General features: G+C 37.6%; 1 pseudogene; it reads right to left on the bottom strand.

Moving 5' to 3' along the window:
- Window positions 1-2943: 2943 nt before the first annotated feature.
- LOC118852969 lies at window positions 2944-3353 on the bottom strand (annotated as a pseudogene).
- Between the last annotated feature and the right edge of the window lie 15685 nt (window positions 3354-19038).

The raw sequence follows: 19038 nt of genomic DNA on the forward strand, positions 1-19038 counted from the left end.
AGTGTATTATCCTCATGATAAATTGCTGCAATCTCTTTGCTAATATTTTATTTAAAATTTTTGCATCAATATTCATTAGGGAAATTGGTCTGTAATTTTCTTTCTCTGTTTCAGCTTTTCTTGGTTTAGATATCAGCACCATTATTTGTGTCATAAAAGGAATTTGGTAGAACTCCTTCTTCAGGTATTTTTCCAAATAGTTTGTGTAGTATAGGAATTAATTGTGCTTTAAATGTTTGGTAGAATTCACTTGTAAATTCATCTGGCCCTGGAGATTTTTTTCTTAGGGAGTTCATTGATGACTTGCTTGATTTCTTTTTCTAAAATGAGGTTATCTAAGTATTTTATTTCCTCTTCTGTTAATCTGGGCAATTTACATTTTTGTAAATATTCATCAATTTCACTTAGATTGTTAGATTTATTGGCACACAGTTGGACAAAATAGCTCCTAATTATTGTTTAAATTTCCTCTTCATTGGTGATGAATTCACCTTTTTCATTTCTGACACTGGCAATTTGGTTTTCTTCTTTATTTTTTAATCAAATTAACCAAAATTTATCTATTTTATTGGGTTTGTTCATAAAACTAGCTCTTAGTTTTATTTATTATTTCAACAGTTTTCTTACTTTCTATTTTATTAATCTCTCCTTTGATGTTCAGAATTTCAAATTTGGAATTGAACTAGAGAGTTTTAATTTGTTCTTTTTCTAGATTTTTTAATTCCATATCCCCAATCTGTTCTTTCTCTCTTTTATTCATGTAATATTTAGAGATATAAAATTCACCCTGAAGAACTGATTTGTCTGCATCCCATAAAATGTTGTCTCATTATTGTCATTCTCTTTGATGAAATTATTGATTGTTTCTATGATTTATTGTTTCACCCATTCATTCTTTAGGATTAGCTTATTCAGTTTCCAATTAATTTTTAATATATCTTTCCATGGCCCTTTATTATATGTAATTTTTATTGCATCATGATCTGAAAAGGATGCATTTAATATTTCTACCTTTCTACAATTTAATTGTGAGGTTTTTATACCCTAATACATGGTCAATTTTTGTGTAGGTGCCCTGTACCACTCTTTTCTCCAGAGGTCTACCATACCTAACTTTTCTAAAATTCTATTCACCTCTTTAACTTCTTTCTTATTTATTTTTTGGGTAGATTTATCTAGTCCTGAAAGGGGAAGATTGAGGTCTCTCACTAGTATAGTTGTGTGATCTTTTTCTTCCTGTAACTCACTTAACGTCTCCTCTAATAATTTGGATGCTATACTATTTGGTGCATATATGTTTAGTATTGATATTACTTCATTGTCTATGGTACCTTTTAGCAAGATGTGGGTTCCTTTTTCATCTCTTTTAATTAGATGTATTAGATGCTTTTGCTTTGTCTGAGATCAGGATTACTACCCCTGCTTTTTTTTTAATTCAGCTGAAGTGTAATATATTCTGTTCCAGCCTTTTACCTTTACTCTGTGTGTATCTCTCTGTTTCAATTGTGTTTATTGTAGATTTCTGGTTTTTAATCCACTCTGATATCTGCTTCCATTTTATTGGAGAGTTCATCCCATTCACATTCACAGTTATGATTACTGTGTATTTCCCTCCATCCTATTTTCCCCCCAGTTTATACTTTTCTCTTTCCTTTCACCCTGTCCCTCCTCACCAATGTTATACTTCTGAGTGCCACTTCCCTCAATCTACCCTCCCTTCTATCAGCACCCACATCACTTTTCTCTCCTCTTTTCCTTTTGCTTTCCCTTTTGGCCCCTTCTATCAAACCCTCTTCCTCTTCTTTCCCTTTTCTCCTCTGACTTCTCTATAGGACAAGATAAATTTCTATACCCAACTGAGTGTGTATGTTATTCCTTCTTTGAGCCAAATCTGATGAGAGTAAGGTTCCAACAATGCTCACCCCCTCCCTTCTTTCTGTTTACTATAACAGGTCTTTGACACATGTGATGTAATTTATCCTATTCTGCCTCCCCCATACTCTTCTACCAGTATAATCCTTTTTTTACTCCCTTAATTTTTTTATATCATCACATCAAAATCAACTTCTACTCAGACCCTGCACCTACATATATTCTTTCTAACTGCCCTAACAGTTCTCAAGAGTTACAAGTATCATATTCTCTTGTAGGGATATAAACAGTTTAACCTTAATTGAATAACATTTTTTCCAGTTTACCTTTTTACACTTCTCTTCAGTCTTGTATTTCAGCTCTGGCCTTTTCATCAGAAAAGTTTGAAAGTCCCATATTCCATTGAATGTCCATCTTTTCCCACAGAAAGATTATACTCAATTTTGCTGGGTAGTTGATTCTTGGTTATAAACCAAGCCCCTTTGCCTTCTAGAATATCATATTCCAAGCCACCCAATCCTTTAACGTTGAAGCTGCTAAGTCCTGTGTAATCCTGACTGTGACTCAATGAGATTTTAATTTTTTTTCTTTCTGACTACTTACAGTATTTTCTCCTTGACCTGATAATTCTAGAATTTGGCTAAAATATTTCTTGGAGTTTTCATTTGGGATCTCTTTCAGGAGGGTATCAGTGGATTCCTTCAATTACTATTTTACCCTCTGGTTCTAGCGTGTCACGGCAGTTTTCCCTGATAAATTCTTGAAAGATGCTGTGCAGGCTTTTTTTGGTCATGGCCTTCAGGAAATCCAACAATTCTTCAATTGTCTCACCTGGATCTCTTTTCCAAGTCAGTTGTTTTTCTAATTTTTTTTTTGTTTTCTAATTTTTCATTCTTTTTATTTTGTTTCTGATTCATGATGTCTTATAGAGTCATTAGCTTCCATTTGCCCAATTTTTTTAATTTTTTAATTTTTAAGGAATTATTTTCTTCAGTACCTCCTTTTCTATTTGGCCAATTCTCCTTTTTTCATTTTTAATAAACATTTTATTTATTGACAAAAACAGTAGTTCTAAAACCATAGCTTCTAAAAGTACCACTTGTTTTTGCCCATCTTATATCTTTTCTCAAACTTTGACTTTGGTCTCCCTCCTCCCCTTCTGTTTTAGTGCAGGGTCACAGTACACATTCTTGTTCACAACTGTGGATATCCAATGGGATATCCACAGAGTATTTGGTGGGCATAAAGTGGTTGTAGTTATAAACTTTCATGAAAGACTCGATTTTTGATCTCTTGTCAATCTTTTTGCCCATTGCTGCAGTCACTTTTCGAGGGTAGTGGTCAATACCTGCCACCAAGGCATGGCTGTAGGGCCTGTAGGAGGACCCATCATCAGTGTTCTTGATAATGATGGTTTTGTGCCCAGAGTACCACCTGGCCATGACCGGAACCACCTTCCTGGGTTTCATGAACTTTCCCATTTCAGCACAAAGCAAGTTGCTCCTACAGCCAAAAGGAAGACCCAATTCTACCTTTTAAGGAGTTGGTTTCTTCAGTGGATTTTTTCCATTTTGCCAATTGTATGTTTTAAGGAATTGTTTTCTTCAGTCAATTCTTGTCCTCCCTTTCCCAAGCTGTTGGCTTTTCTTGCATAATTTTCATTTCTTTTCCCAACTTTTCTTCTGCCTCTCTTATTTGATTTTTAAAATCATTTTTGAGCTCTTCTAAGAAGGCTTTTTGGTCTTGAGACCAATTCATGTTGTACTTTGAGGATTCGCATATAGGTATTTTTACATTGTTGTTCTCTTCTGAGTTTGTGTTTTGATCTTCCCTGTTGCCATAGTACCTTTCTATGGTCAAGGTTCTTTTCTGTTTTTTAACTAATTTTTTAGCCTATTTTGTGACCTTTAAAGTTGAAAGATGCTTCTGAGGCACAGAGGGCACCATCCCAAGCTTCTTGCATTATGGGCCAGGGGCTTGGTCACTGGCTTTCTATAGCCAGGGCCTGGGGTACTGGTGGTTTACCCACTGTGCTGGGGTGGCCCAGCCTAGTCATGCCTGTTTTACTGGGGGTTCCTGAGCTGGCACTTTGCCTTCCGTACTGGGGCTGGACACCTCACAACTGGCCTACTGTGCCACTAACCCGCTGAGCCAGAACTGAGGGCCCCTGGTTGTTGATATGCGCTGTGGCTTAGAGCCTCCTACTAGCTTTCCAGACACCATCTGTACTGGTTTGTGTTCCCCCTTTACCCAAGTGAGACAGACCTTTCTGAAGTCTTTCTAAGTTATATATATAAATATATATATATACATATATATATGTATATATGTGTATATATATATATATATATATATATATATATATATATATATATATATATATATACAGAGAGAGAGAGAGAGAGGTTCTGTCACTCCAGAATTCATTTAGAGCCTTGGGTTAATGTTCTTTCTGAAGGCAACTACCCAGCTTTTCTCTAACATCTTGGCTCTGCCTGATGCAAAAATCTTAAACAAAATACCAGCAAGGAAATTGAAGCAATATATCACAAAGATCATACACTATGAAGAAGTGGAATTTCTACCAAGTATACAGGACTGGCTCAATATTAGGAAAATTATAAATGTAGTGGACCATATCAATAAAAAACCAACAAAAATCATATAACTATATCAATAGATGCAGAAAAAGCCTTTGACAAAACACAATGCCCATTATAGAAATCTACTTTAAAGACAGATTTTTTTAAAAGACACAAGAATGCTTAGGAATAAATGGAGTATTCTTAAAATGATAAGTAGTATCTATCTAAAATTAAGAGCAAGGATTATCTATAATGGGGATAAACTAGAAACCTTCCTAACAAGATCACGGTGAAGCAAAAATGGCCATCATTACCACTGCCATTCAATATTGTAGTAGACATGGTAGCTTTAGCAATAATACAAGAAAAAGAAATTGAAGGAGTAAGTACAGACAATAAGAAAGCAAAAATATCATTTTTGCAGATGATATGTTAATTTACATAGAAAACCCTAAAAATCAACTAAAAAAAACTAGTCAAAATAATTAACAACTTTGGCAAAGTTCTGGGATATAAAATAAGCCCATGTAAATCATCAGCATTTCTATGTATTGCCAACAAAATACACAGAAAGAAATAGAAAGAGAAATTGCATTAAAAATAATTCCAGACAGTATAAAACAATTGACAGTCTACCTACCAAGACACACACAGGAACTATATGAACACAATTATAAAACACTTCACACAAAAATACATCTAAACAATTGGAAAAAACATTAATTGTTCCTAGGTAGGCCAAGTCAGTATAATAAAAATAGCAATAGTACCTGAATTAATTTACTTATTCAGTGCCATACCAAACTACCAAAGAATTATTTTGTAGAGCAAGGAAAAAATAATTTAAAGTTCATCTAGAGAAATAAAAGGTCAAGAATATCAATAGAATTAATTTCTTAAAAATGTGAAGGAAGTTGGCCTAGTAGTACCAGATCTTAAACTACACTACAAAGCCATAATCATCAAAACAAATCTGGTACTGAAGTTTTAAAAATAGAGTGGTTGATGAATGGAAAAGATTAGATATACTATATACAGAATTAAATGACCATAGTAAACTCATATTTGATAAACCCAAAGATCTCAGCTATTGGGGCAAAATATTGGCAAAATTTTACAAGAAGTTTACTGCTTAACAAAACTGTTAGGAAAACTAGAGAGCAATCTGGCAGAAACTAGGCATAGACCAATATCTCACACCATGTACCAAGATAAGCTCAAAATGGGTACATAATATATACATAAAGGGTGATATGGTAAATCAGTTAGAGGAACATGGAAAATTTTGCCTGTCAGATAAGGGAATAAAGGATAAGGAAGATTTTATAACTGAACAAAAGGTAGAAAGGAGCATGTGAAGTAAAATAGATAATTTCAATTACAATATTGAAAAGCTGTTGCACAAACAAAACCAATGCAACCAAAATTAGAAGGAAAACAGGAAACTGGGGAAAATTTTTACAGCAAGTTTCTCTTATAAAGGTCTCATTTCTCAAATATAGAGAACTGAGCAAAATTTATAAAAACTTATAAATGACCAAAAGATATGAAAAGGCAGTCTTCAGAAGAAAGAAACAAAATTATAAGTAATCATATAAAATGCTCTAAATCATTAATAATTTCAGAAATACAAATTAAAACAACTCTGAGATACACTTCAAACTCTTAAGATGAGCTAAGATGATTGTAAAGGAATATGACAAATGCTGGAGGGGATATAGATAAATAAGTATACTAATGCACTGGTAGAGCTGTGAACTAGTCCAACCATTCTGGAGAACAATTTGGAAATATGTCCAAAACAATTTACAACTATAAAAGTATGTACACCCTTTTTCCCCAGCAAGAATGTTGCTAGGTCTTTATCAACAAAGAGGTAAAAAATAAAAATAAAAATACCTATATGTACAAAAATATTTATACCAACTCCTTTTATGGTGGCAAAGAATTAAAAACTCAGGTGATTCCCATCAATTGGGGAATGGATAAGTTGTGTTATATGATTGTGATGGAATACAATTGTACCACAAGAAATATGAAGGAAATGTTTCAGAAAAACCCAAGAAGACATATGAACTGATGCAAAGTGAAGTAAGTATATTTAATAGAACATTTTATACAGTAACAGCAATAATGTAATAATAATCAACTATGAAAGACTTACCTGTGCTGATTAATACAGTGATCCATAACAGTTCCAAAGTAGACATGATAAAAAAATATATCCATCACTAGAGAAAGAATCGATCGACTCAGCATACAGATTGAAGCATATTTTCTTTCTTTTTTCATTTTTCTTGCTTTTTTTGTAACAGGGCTAATGGTGTAATAAAGTTTCCATGACTTTATATGTGTAATGTGCATTGTATTTCTTGATTTTTTCAATAAGTAAGGAAGGGGAGAAGGAAAGGAGAGAATTTGGAACTAACTGAAAATCAAAATGGAATTTTTAAAAGGTATAAAGAGAGAATACGGTTGAACATTTAGCATGTAACTTACATGGTTACAGAAAGTTTTAAAGGAAACTCCAGGAGAATTCTGGGGAAATCACAGAGTAGGTCAGAAAATTCCAAGCTCTCAAGATTTTCCCCCACAAAAGAGATGAAATAGCACCTCAGAGCAAATATTGAGCAGTAAAAATAAATGAGTAGGGGCAGAACAGGGGTCCTCCTGGGACAATCAGAGAAGATGTGAAGAAAAGTTCCAGGACAGGTCCGGTTCCTGTGAAGAGTAAACACCTCTAGGCTAGGTCCAACAAGCGGCAAACCCTGGGGTTAGCTAGGTTGGAAGGCTGCCTCTGCCCCAACTGCAGGAACTTTTACACTTGAGACAGTGAAAGGTGTTGGGCATCTGAGCTGGGGAAGATTGAAAGAACTTCTGCTGACAAGGAACGCCAGACCTAGCTGTGCTGTGGAGATGCTTCCTGGGACAAGAAGGAACCAGCACATACCTGGTGAGTGCACAGGCAGTGGGGAGGGGACTTCACTGGCTGTGGGCATTTACAGGAGGCTGGAGGCCTTGAGGAGAAGTGAAGGAAGATCTGAGGCCGGAGGCACCAACCCCCATAGCATAAAACTAGAAGTGATTATAAAAACTGAGGTACTACAAATTTTAAAAATACATAGGCAAAGGAGAAAAAATTCAGCCAAAGAAAGAAATCCTCTTCTACTTTAAAAAGTAGAACTTTAAAAAGACTTTAAGAGTCAAATGAAAGAGATAGAGGAAAAACTAAAAAAAAAAAACACAACAATCCAAGAAAAACAAGAAGATTATGAAAAGAAAGTCAACCAATTAGAAAAGGAGATCCTGCTCAGATTCAATCTAGCTCAGTAGATTGAATCTGGCCTGCTTGTGAAAACAAGCATCACATAGGGTAAGATTTCTTAAGACAACCCAATATGGCCAATCCTTAATAAAATTTTGTCTTTTTCCTTGGCTGAGAAGACTTGAGTCGAATTCATTCGGCAGAACCCGACGTGTAGGTATTTTGGGGTCTCAAGTATTCCTCAACCCTAAACCTCATCATTTTGGTTCCCTGAGACCAGGAATACTGCTAATCTCAAGTTCTTCTCCATGACTGAAAGGTACTTAAGCCTCTCCCTTTCCCTATTCCCTTCTCACCCTCCATGCACTTTGGAGGTGCTTTTGAGGTCTGACTTCCCAGGTCCCAGTAGGTCAGACAGCTGCGAGGCTGTCTTGGACTGAGCCTGACGCTCTCAGGTTCTTGGTTGAGTGGTTATGTTCGAGGCCACGGACCCGAGTACTGCTTCTGAAGCATAAAGGACAAGGACAGATGCCCTATCTGGAAGTGCATGCCCAATTTCTCAATTCTCACAGTGCTAGGGAATGGGAAAATCTCAGGTACCTTTTTGTGTTTATTTTTTTCTGTCTAATTTTGTTCCTTTTTGAGGCTTACTCCCAGATCCTCCTTGTGGAGGAAGGGACTTCCAGCCCCCCAAGCCTGTAATGGGTCAATTCTTTTCAATCCCCAAAAATTCACCTTTGGTTTGTCTTTTACAAAATTGGAAAAAATTTAGTTTCTTTAAAGAACTTAAAAGAAAAGGCTGGTGTTCTTTTGCAACACTGTTTGGCCTCAGTACCACCTTGAAGACCACAAGGCATGACCTGTTTTGGGGACTTTACAATATAATACTCTCTTGCAGTTAGAGTTACACTGCTACCAAGAAGGAAAATGGAGAGAAATTTCCTACATAATGGCCTTCATCGAGCTCTCTCAGAAGCCAGTTCTCAGAAAAGATTGTAAGATGCTCATAGCTCAAGTGCCCCCACAAAGGGGCAATGGGGGCCAACAGCACATTTGATTGACCCCTTTCTTATGGCTCCCAGGACTTTGGCCCCAGATCCTCCTCCTGCTCCCCAATCTCCCCTGAGCACCCTTGTTTCCTGTGCTCTCCCTTCCTTGGCCACCCCCTCTTTCCCTTTGTTTCCCTTCCCTTTTCCTCTAGCCCAACCTCCCTCTTTTCCTGTCTCCTTCACAGTCCAAGTCTTCTACCCTGCATCTCCTCCCATGACCCCTTCCCCCTTGGTGACCCCTGCTCAGGTCCCTGCCAAGGGTATTGTTGAGGTGCCTCCCTCTGTGGCCCCTTCCTCTGAAGAGACTCCTACTCAGGTTCTGGCCTTGTGGCCTTCCCCTACTTCAGGCCCTGCAGTATCTACCACCATGGGCCCTACCCCCTAGGCAACCCCTACCCAGGTTCCAGCCTTGGGCTCTGCCCCCACAGCAGTACCTCCTCTCCTGGCCCCTCTCTCTGAGGTTGTGCCCACTCAGGTTTCTTTAGTATCTCCCCCTCTGACCCCTACCTCTCCTCAGGTGTCAGCTGACCCTTTCCCTTGCCAGCTGGATCCCTTGGCCTTGCAGTCCAATCTAGTTCAGCCAGCACCCCCCAGCCCCTCCCTCACAAGAAGTGGGACTTCCTATATCCCTCCCCAAGTCTCGGTTTCCACAGTGCCTTCAAGGTTCTTTCCCCTGATGCAGTGCCTGCCTCCCCTACAGGGACAAGGAGAGTGCATATTCCATTCTCCATTTTGGATCTCATTAAAATTAAAGAGAAACTCATAAGATCCCACTAAATTTACTGAGGGTTTTAGGGATCTATCCCTACAATTTGAACTTTCTTGGGGTGATTTGCATATCCTCTTCTCTACCTGTTGTACCACTGAGGAGAAGAGGAGAATCTGGGAACATGCCCAAAAATTTGGGGATCATTTGGCTATCAATGACCCCATAAAATACCCACCAGGAACAGCTGCTGTTCCCACTAGTGACCCAGGATGGAATTATCAAAAGAGTGAGGATAGAGGAAAGAGAGATCATATGGTAATTTGCTTGTTAGAAGGAATAAGAACAGCATTTCAAAAGCAAATAAATTTTCAAAAAATTAGGCAAATTACTCAGGGAGAAAAGGAAAACCCTGCTCTTTTCCAAAACTGACTAGCAGAAGCTATTAAGAAGTATACAAATTTGGATCCTGATTCTATAGAAGGGGCAGCAATCCTTAGCATGTAGTTCATTAATCAGTCTGCCCCAGATATTAGGAGGAAACTGCAGAAATTGGCAATGGGACCCCAAAAACCTCAGGCCCAATTACTGGAGATGGTCTTTGGAGTCTTTAACAACAGAGAACTGGTTGCAGCAGAGTAAAGAGAACACAGGGAAAAGGCTAGAGACAAAGAACATGTTCAATTCTTGGCTGCTGTCATGGCCGGGAAAAGACCCAAGGAGTGTCCCTCTAGGGCACTCCCTTGGAGGAAGCCCTGCAACTTAGGCAGTGGGGAAACGTACTTTCAATGCCACAAGGAGGGTCACTGGTCCAAGGAGTGCCCCTCTAGGGCATCCCCAGGACTATGCCCAGCATGTGACCAGGAGGGACATTGGAGGAAAGATTGTCCCTGAGGTTTGAGAAGTCATAGAGCCACCTCCCAGTACCCTGTCCTGCAGTCTTCTCAAGACTCGGAAGGAGCTGCAAGCCTGAGGCTTGGCAGTGCTCCCACTTTCTCCACCTCTCTCACCAAGCCCCAGGCAAAATCAAGGCAGAAGGTAATGTTACCCACTTTATCATGGCTTTGTTCTCTTGTTTTAACTAATTACTCTGGCCCTACCCACCCCTTGACCCCTCGAGTCATGGGCATTAAGGGGGAAATTAAGGGATGACTTCAGACATGCCCCCTCCCCAGCCTACTTGAGGATCTGTTGTCTGAACACTCCTTCCTTATGCTCTCCTCTTGCCCTGCCCCCTTGTTGGGAAGGGACATTAGTTAAACCTCCTAGCTCTCTTTTCCCTCTGTTTACCAGACCTCCCCATGTTCCCCCGGAGGTGTGGGAGACAGTTGAGCCAATTGTTTGGGATCAGGGAATTCCTGGGCAAGCTTCTTTTGCCACCCCAGCCATAGTTCCCCTCCAAGATCCTAAAGTTTTCCCCCATTACAGTCAATATCCAATTAAGCCCAAGGCCTGGGAGGGACTGCAACCATTAATCGCTATTCCAGGCCTGACTCATTCCCTCTAGAGTGATCCCACACCAAGTTAAAGCTTTTAAGACTTTAAAAACTAAATTGACCACCACTCCAGCATTAGCTTTACCCAAGCTAGAAAAACCTTTCACTCTGTGTGTTGATGAAAGGAGGGGACAGGCTTTGGGGATCCTAATATAGTTCTTGGGACCTGACCCCAAGCCAGTTGCATATTTTTCAAAACAATTAGACTCCATGGCTGCTACAGTCACTCAAACTGAGGAAGCTTCTAAATTTCTAGCTGACTAGCTCCTAGAAACTCTGACTCCCCATCAAGTTCAGAGCATCCTAGGAGCAGAGGGCCACCAGTGACTGGCTAGCCACAGGCTCACCAAATATCAAAACTTGTTCTTATATAACCTTGACCTAATTCTTTGGGTGTGCCACACACTCCTGAACTCAGAAGCAGTGTGGTACACAGAACAAGTGGTTAGTGGAGCTAAGTACAAAATAGTCGTCTTTAATTCCCTCCAGGGAAATTGTCTTTTACACCCACGGAAATTGTCTTTTCTCTATACTCTTATACTGTCTGTTTGGTCTTTGTTTGCTTAACCTACTTGCCAGGTTCATCTCTTCCAGGTTCCAAGCCATCAACTTCCAGATGACTGTTCAGACTATGTACTCTTTGAACAGGACCCATCGAGGCAGGGACAGCTCTACACCCCTTGCCAGCAGGAAGCAGTTTCAGAACTGAGACCTTCATCCCTGACCCCAAAAAAGTTTGGGTCCCATTTGTTTGAAGGGGGAATGATGAGGGTACAGTCTCTGGGGACCCCCTTGAATCTGGAGTACAGTCTTTGAGAACCCCCTTGAACTCTCCTTTATCTTCCCACTAGATCTGACATTTGCCTAAGGCCTTAAGCCTTTCATTAGGTAGACCCAAAAGTCTACCTAGCCTAGCCCTCTATTATCCAGCTGCTCCCTACCCTTAATCCTATCAAAATCCCATTCTCTTGTTTCCTGGAGTCTTGACCTTTAGTCACCCCAATCCCATCAAGATCCTCCTTAGACTCCTCCTCAAGACCCTCCCTAAACTCCTCCTCTAGTTACCCCAGAATACTTGACCTAGATCCCTCCCACAATCTTTCTGTATGTAAATTTCATCTTGCTTCCATGAAGGTGCTCAGATTCAATCTAGCTCAGTAGATTGTATCTGGCCTGCTTGTGAAAACAAGCATCACAAAGGGTGGAATTTCTTAAGACAACCCAATATGGCAAATCCTTAATAACCTTTGTCTTTTTCCTTGGCTGAGAAGGCTTGAATTGAATTTATTCGGCAGGACCTGGCATGTAGGTATTTTGGGGTCTCTAGCACCCCTCAACCCTCAACCTCATCACTACTAATCCATACATAAGGTTCCCTGCAGGCCACATGTTGACTTAGTTTTAAATTTCTAATATACTGTTTTAGTTTATTCTTATTTATTTTGTTGAATGCTTCCCAATTACATTTTAGTCTGATTGGGTTACACTTGAGAAAGTTGGCAAGTTTGCTGCTTTAAACTATAGCTCTAAATCTATAACAATGACAGTAGCATGGAGACTTTATCCCAGTAACTTGTCTCAACCAAAGCATTATTTGTGTTTTTCTCTGTAACCTCCAAAGAAAGACACATTTCTTACTGTATTCTAGATTTTAAAGAAGTGCTTTAAAAATCATTAATTTAAGTAGTAAATCTCCTTGTTACACAACTATTTACCCGGATTTTAGATTTGTTCTCCCAACCTCAGAGAATCCTTAATTCTTCCCTCTCCCTTCCTTCACCCCCCCCAAAAAAAAAACAAAAGAAAAGGAGATCCTTAAGGAAGAAAACAACTCCTTGAAAATCAGAATTGGGCAAGGGGAAGCTAGCAAAGTTATTTGAGATCAAGAAATAATAAAACAAAATATAAAGTATGAAAAAATAGAAGAGAATATGAAACATCTCATAAGAAAAACAAAACTGATCTGGAGAACAGATCATGATGAGAAAACAAAAGAATAATAGGAGTATGTGAAAGCTATGATCGAAAAAAAGAATCTTGATACAGTAATGTAAGAAATAATTAAAGAAAATTGTCCTGAAGCATTAGAACAAGAGGGGAAAGTAGAAATAAAAAAAATCCACTGATCACCACTTGAAAGAGATCCCATGAGGAAAACCCATAGGAATATTATAGTCAAATTCAAAAACCGCCAGCTCAAGGATAAAAGAATATAAGCAACAAGAAAAAAAATTTAAATATGGTAGTGCCACCATTAGAATCACACAAGACCTGGCAGTAGTGACACTAAAAGATCGCAGGTCTTGGAACACTACATAGCAAAGAGCAAAAGAACTGGGGTTCCAAACAAAAAGGGTATGCCTGGCAAAGCTAAGCATAATCCTAAATGAAAAAAATGGACAATTAATGAATTGTCAGATTTCAGGACTTTGTTTAAAAAAAACCCTGAACTTAATAGAAGATTTAACGTACAAGAGGCAAGAGAAATATAAGGTACATACCAAAGACTAATTACAAGGGACTCAATAGGACAAATTGTTTATCTTTTATGTATGTAAAATGTAAAACTTATGTCTAAGACTGTTATTAGTAATTGGGTAGTTCATAAGAAAGAAAGATTGGGGTAGACCTAAGTATGTGACTTTAAAAAGTAAAACCATTTAGGACCAGATAAAAAGAGTGATGACTTTATACAAATGAGGTGTGAGAGTAAGAACCAATATAGAGGAATTAGATGAGGGAGGAGGGTTGTTAGTTGTGGAAACCTACTTTCATTGGGAATGAGTTCAAGAGGGAATAATGTATACACACACACATACACACATACATATACATACATATATACACACATATACATACATATATATGTATATACATGTATATATCAGTATAAAAGTCTTCTAAATTCAGAAATAAATAAAATGGTAAGGGAATAGGGAGGGGAGAGAGGATAAGGGAAGGATCTCTAGAGGGGAGGGTGAGGGAATAGGCTAAAGGGAGGGTATAGAAGAGTATTTAGATTAATAGTAATGGGAGGACAAGGGAGGGATCCTTGGGAGGAAAAGGAAGGGATCTTTAGAGTGGAGGGTGAGGGAATAGGTCAAAGGGGGGTATAGAAGGGTGTTTAGATTTTAGGCAATGGAAGGATAAGGGAGGGATCCTTGGAGTGGTGCCAGTTTAAGTAATAGGAGGACAAGGTAGAGGGCAAAAGTAAAGTAAAGGAATTAGGAGCGATAGGGAATAAGAGATATGCAAAAACATAAAAACAAAGATCAGAAGTAGAATTTGTTAAGGAAAGTATATATCTATATATGCATGTATGTATGTATGTAAGTATATACTTATGTATGTGTATACAAGTAAATGTATCTCTATATCCATGTCTATACACACACACACATATATACATACATATATATATATATGTATATATATATATCCACGCTTAGTTGTAGCCTTGGGGGAGAGGAAGGGAGGGAAAAGAACGAAGTAAAAAGTGCACAGCAAAGAACAAAAAAAAAACTAACAAGAAAGCAAAGATGGACAGTTCTCAACAAAATTGAAATAGAAATTTATTGCTAGATATTTTGAATACTTTCTTACATTCTACTATGCACATGACGTGCTTCTTTTTGCTTTCTTTTTATGTACTTAACTTTCAATATTTAAGTTTATGTTTCTTTTTCTTTTCTTATTGTGTATTTAAGTTTCAATAATTAAAAAAAATGAAAAAGAGGGCAGCTAGGTGGTGCAGTGAGTAGAGCACCAGCCCTGGGGTCAGGAGGACTTGAGTTCAAATCTGGCCTCAGACACTTGACAAACCTACTAGCTGTGCGACTTTGGGCAAGTCACTTACCCCAATTGCCCTGCCTTCCCCCCTCCAAAAAAAAAAAAAGAAAACTGAACTCAGCATTCAAGTAAAAATGATTATGAATAACTCTACTCAACACGAAGTTTCTTCTACTTATGAAGTTTCTGTTTCAGTATACAACAATAAATGCTTCACTTGTTCCATATATCAGGCCAAGCCATCTCCAGCAATGCTTCACATCGTTGTCGGGTCGTCTCCTCAAGAGCATCCTTGTTATCATATAAGCATTCCATCATACCCCACTTCACCTCCTCACTTGACGGTTCTGGAACCATAATCAAAATAATATTGCCCTTGCTACTGAAAACTGTGTCAATTTACTCTCCTGAAGCTCTATTCACCAACATAATGCAACATCTGTTACAGTAATTATTAGTTCATTGTAAGCCTGTGATGTTATTTGATGTCCCCAAAGGTCTATGTAGTTCTCTCCTTTTCGGTTTTAGGGAATTTGTTTTATATGAAAGTTACAACTTCAGTAACAATTCTTCCAAGTCCTCAATTAGGAAAATTCCTAACATTCCAAACACAATGCCAGGGTCATCATCTCTGCACCCAAGTTGACATGAATCTGAGAACTTGGCCCTGTAGTTACTTCTACCTTTGTCTATTCTGTCTTGTTCTTGGGTTTAGTGTTAGAGATGGCTAAGACTATGTGAGTTTCAAAAAGTCTGAAGAGCAAGCTGCCAGAGATTTGGAAACTGGAATCTCTACTAGCTTCTGTGAGTAGCCAATTCTACTCCAGCCTTAAAAAGAGACTAGAACCCTTTGCAGCAAAGTATTGATTTCACAGGCAAGACGCCAGCTCCTACAAGCAAGGAAGAGATTATTCATTAGCTACATTATATTTGAAAGTGAACTTGATGGAGTCAATGCTTTGTAGCAACTGTTTCACGTTTGAGCCCATTCTTTGGGGACTGAGGTGGTATAGGGGAGAGTATGCTAATGGGACATAGAGATTATATTGATGTTTATTAGTTAAATGATATTAGAGAACTAATCACTGCATGAAATGATGACATTGATGAGATATTAATGGCTGTTGGAGACAGGTATTGGGGGAAACACACCTGAGTGGGGAGAAGGATTTAAACTGATGGTATTAGGGAAAACAGCATAATGTCTTAAAGTTAACACTAGAACCTTGAGGAGAGATATAGCCAGGCTTGCTCTGTGGGCACTACTTAATCAGTGTACTTGTGAGTAGGGATAAGGACCCCAAGTGTCTACATGAACTACAACATAACATAAAGGAGAATTATGAAAGAAAAGAGAGACACTAGCATTGTCAGATTTCATATTATTTTCTGAAGTCATTATGACCAAATTATATTACAAAGTTACTATTTCCCAAATTATCTCATGCTAAGTAAAAGGTAGAAAGGCAGAACAACAGAACAGAATAAGCAATCAAGAATTATTTTTCCTTTTAAAATTTTTATTATTTATTTATCCTTAACATTCTTTCCTTTTTCAACTTTGAATTTAAAATTCTCATCTTTCAACCCTTCTTCTTCCACTGAGAAGGCAAGCAATATGATATCAATTATACATGTGAAATCATGGGAAACATATTTCAATATTAATTATATCACAAAAAAGTGAGAAAACTGTACTCCAATTTGCACTCAGAGTTCATCAGTTCTCTCTCTGAAAGTGGATAGAATTTTTTCATCATTAGTCCTTTGGAACTATCTTAGATCATTATATTCATCAGAGGAGCCAGGTCTTTCACAGCTGATTGTCATTACAACATTGCTATTCTCATTTTATTTTGGATCAGTACATATAGGTCTTGCCATGTTTTTTTTTTCTCCTGAAACCACCTCCCTCATCATTTCTTATAATCAGTAGAACTCCATCACAATCATAAGGTACAACTTGTTCAGCCATTCCCCAATTGATGAGGTTTCCCCTAATTTCCAATTCTTTGCCACCACAAAAAGTGCTACTATAAATATTTTTGTACAAATACATTTTTATATTTCTACACCTTTTTCCTTTTTCTTTGATCTCTTTGGGGTGCAGACCTAGTCATAGAATTGCTGGGTAAAAGGATATGCACAGTGTTATAGCCCTTTCATTATAGTTCCAAACTGTTCTCCTGGAAGGTTGTATCAGTTTACAACTTCACCAACATCCTTCATCCCCTCCAGTATTCGTCATTTCTGATACATGTGAGGTGGTACCTCAGAGTTATTTTAATTTGCATTTCTCTAATCTATAGTGATTTTAAACATTTTTTTCATATGACTATAGATAGCTTTGGTTTCTTGTTTTGAAGACTGCTTGCTCATATCCTTTGACCATTTGTCAATTGGAGAGTAGATCTTATTTTTATAAATTTGACTCAGTTACCTATATATGTGAAAGATGAGGCCTTTATCAGAGAAACTGACTGTAAAAAATTTTTAATATTACTTCATTCTCTGTGGTACCTTTTAGTAAAATGTAGTTTCACTGGTTATCTCTTTTAATTAAGTCTATTTTTGCTTCTGCTTTGTCTGAGATCATGATTGCTTTCCCTGCCTTTTTTATTTCAGCTGAAATATGATAGGTTCTGACCCAGCATTTTATTTTAATTCTGTGTGTATCTTTCTATTTCAAGTGTTTCTTTTGTAAACAACATATTGGTGGATTCTGGTTTCTAATCCATTCCTCTATCCACTTCCATCTTATAAGTGAACTCATCCAATTAACGTTCACGTTCATGATAACTGACAGTATTTCCCTCCATCCTATTTTCTTCCATTTATTCTTCTTTCTCTTTTTTTATCTTGTCCCTTCTCAAGTATATTTTATTTCTGATCACTACCTCCTACTCTGCCTTTATCAGACCAGATATGGAATATCATGTCCAGTCCTGGCCTAAACATTTTTGGAAAATATTGAAAATCTGGAGACCATCCAAAGGAAGACAACCAAGAGGGTGGTCAGACACCAAGGATTTGAAATGATTATTATATGCCAAACACTTTGCATGAAGAAAACCAAAAAACAATCCCTGCCATCCAGGAGTTCACATTCTATTGGAAAAATACCAGGTACATGCAAATTATAGACAAGAGTAAATGGAAAGTAACCTTAGAGAAGACGCTACTATTAGCTTGAGAGGCCAGAACAGGCTTCTCATGAAAAGTGGTTTTGAACTGTCTTGAGAAAAGCTCAAGAAACTAAGGAGAAAAAGAGAGAGAACAAAGTAATCTAGGTATGTGAGAGAGTTAGTTGAAAGACACAAAAGACAGAGTGTCATGTGTGGGGAAAGGCAAATAGTCCAGCGTAGCTAAATTGCACAATGAATGGATGGGAAGTAAAGAATAAGACCAGAAAGGTAGGAAGGGGCCAGGTTGTAATGATCCTTATTTTTTAAATAATTTGTATTGATATCTTTTGTTTTTACATGACCTAAATTTCTTCCAGTATCTTTCTCTCCTCACCACTCCCGAAGTTTTCTCATAGAACAAATAATGCATTTTTGAAGGCAAGTGCCTCAAAGATGTCATTGATATAAAAAAGTCCCCATATATACCAAAATATTTATAGCAGCAGTTTTATGGTAGCAAAGAACTGGAAACAAAGTAGATTCTCATTGATTAGGGAATAACTAAACAAATTGTGGCAAAAAAGTATAATGGAATATTACTGTGCTGTAAGAAACAATGAATATGATAAATACAGAGAAGCGTAGAAATGATCTACATGACTTAATGCAGAGTGAAGCAAGCAGAGGCAAGAAAACAATACATCAAATGACTATAACAATATAAATCAAAAACACAATCACCAAAAATCAATCAAAAAAAATGCTGCAAGATTACCCCCCAAAAAATTATAGACACAAAGAAGAGCTGTGAGAATACACCTCTCCTTACTCTTTTGCAAAGGATGGAGGTTCACATTTGTGGAACATTACATATATTTTCAGAACTTTTTTGATAAACATTCAAGTGCATCAATTTAACCCATTAAATGAATATATATACATACACACACACACACACACACACACACACACACACACACACATTTTCTAAAGCCCATTTATTGGTATCATTCAGTAATAATCATTATGTTGGTAAAATATGGTCCCCTTATAGGCAAGGACATTGGTTTTTGTCCTCGTATCCTCCAAACCAAGTACAGTGCCAGGTACCTATTTTGCACTGACTAAATTCTTGCTATATTTAGTTGAAT

Source organism: Trichosurus vulpecula, chromosome 6 (assembly GCF_011100635.1).
Source record: "Trichosurus vulpecula isolate mTriVul1 chromosome 6, mTriVul1.pri, whole genome shotgun sequence".
Classification (NCBI taxonomy): domain Eukaryota; kingdom Metazoa; phylum Chordata; class Mammalia; order Diprotodontia; family Phalangeridae; genus Trichosurus; species Trichosurus vulpecula.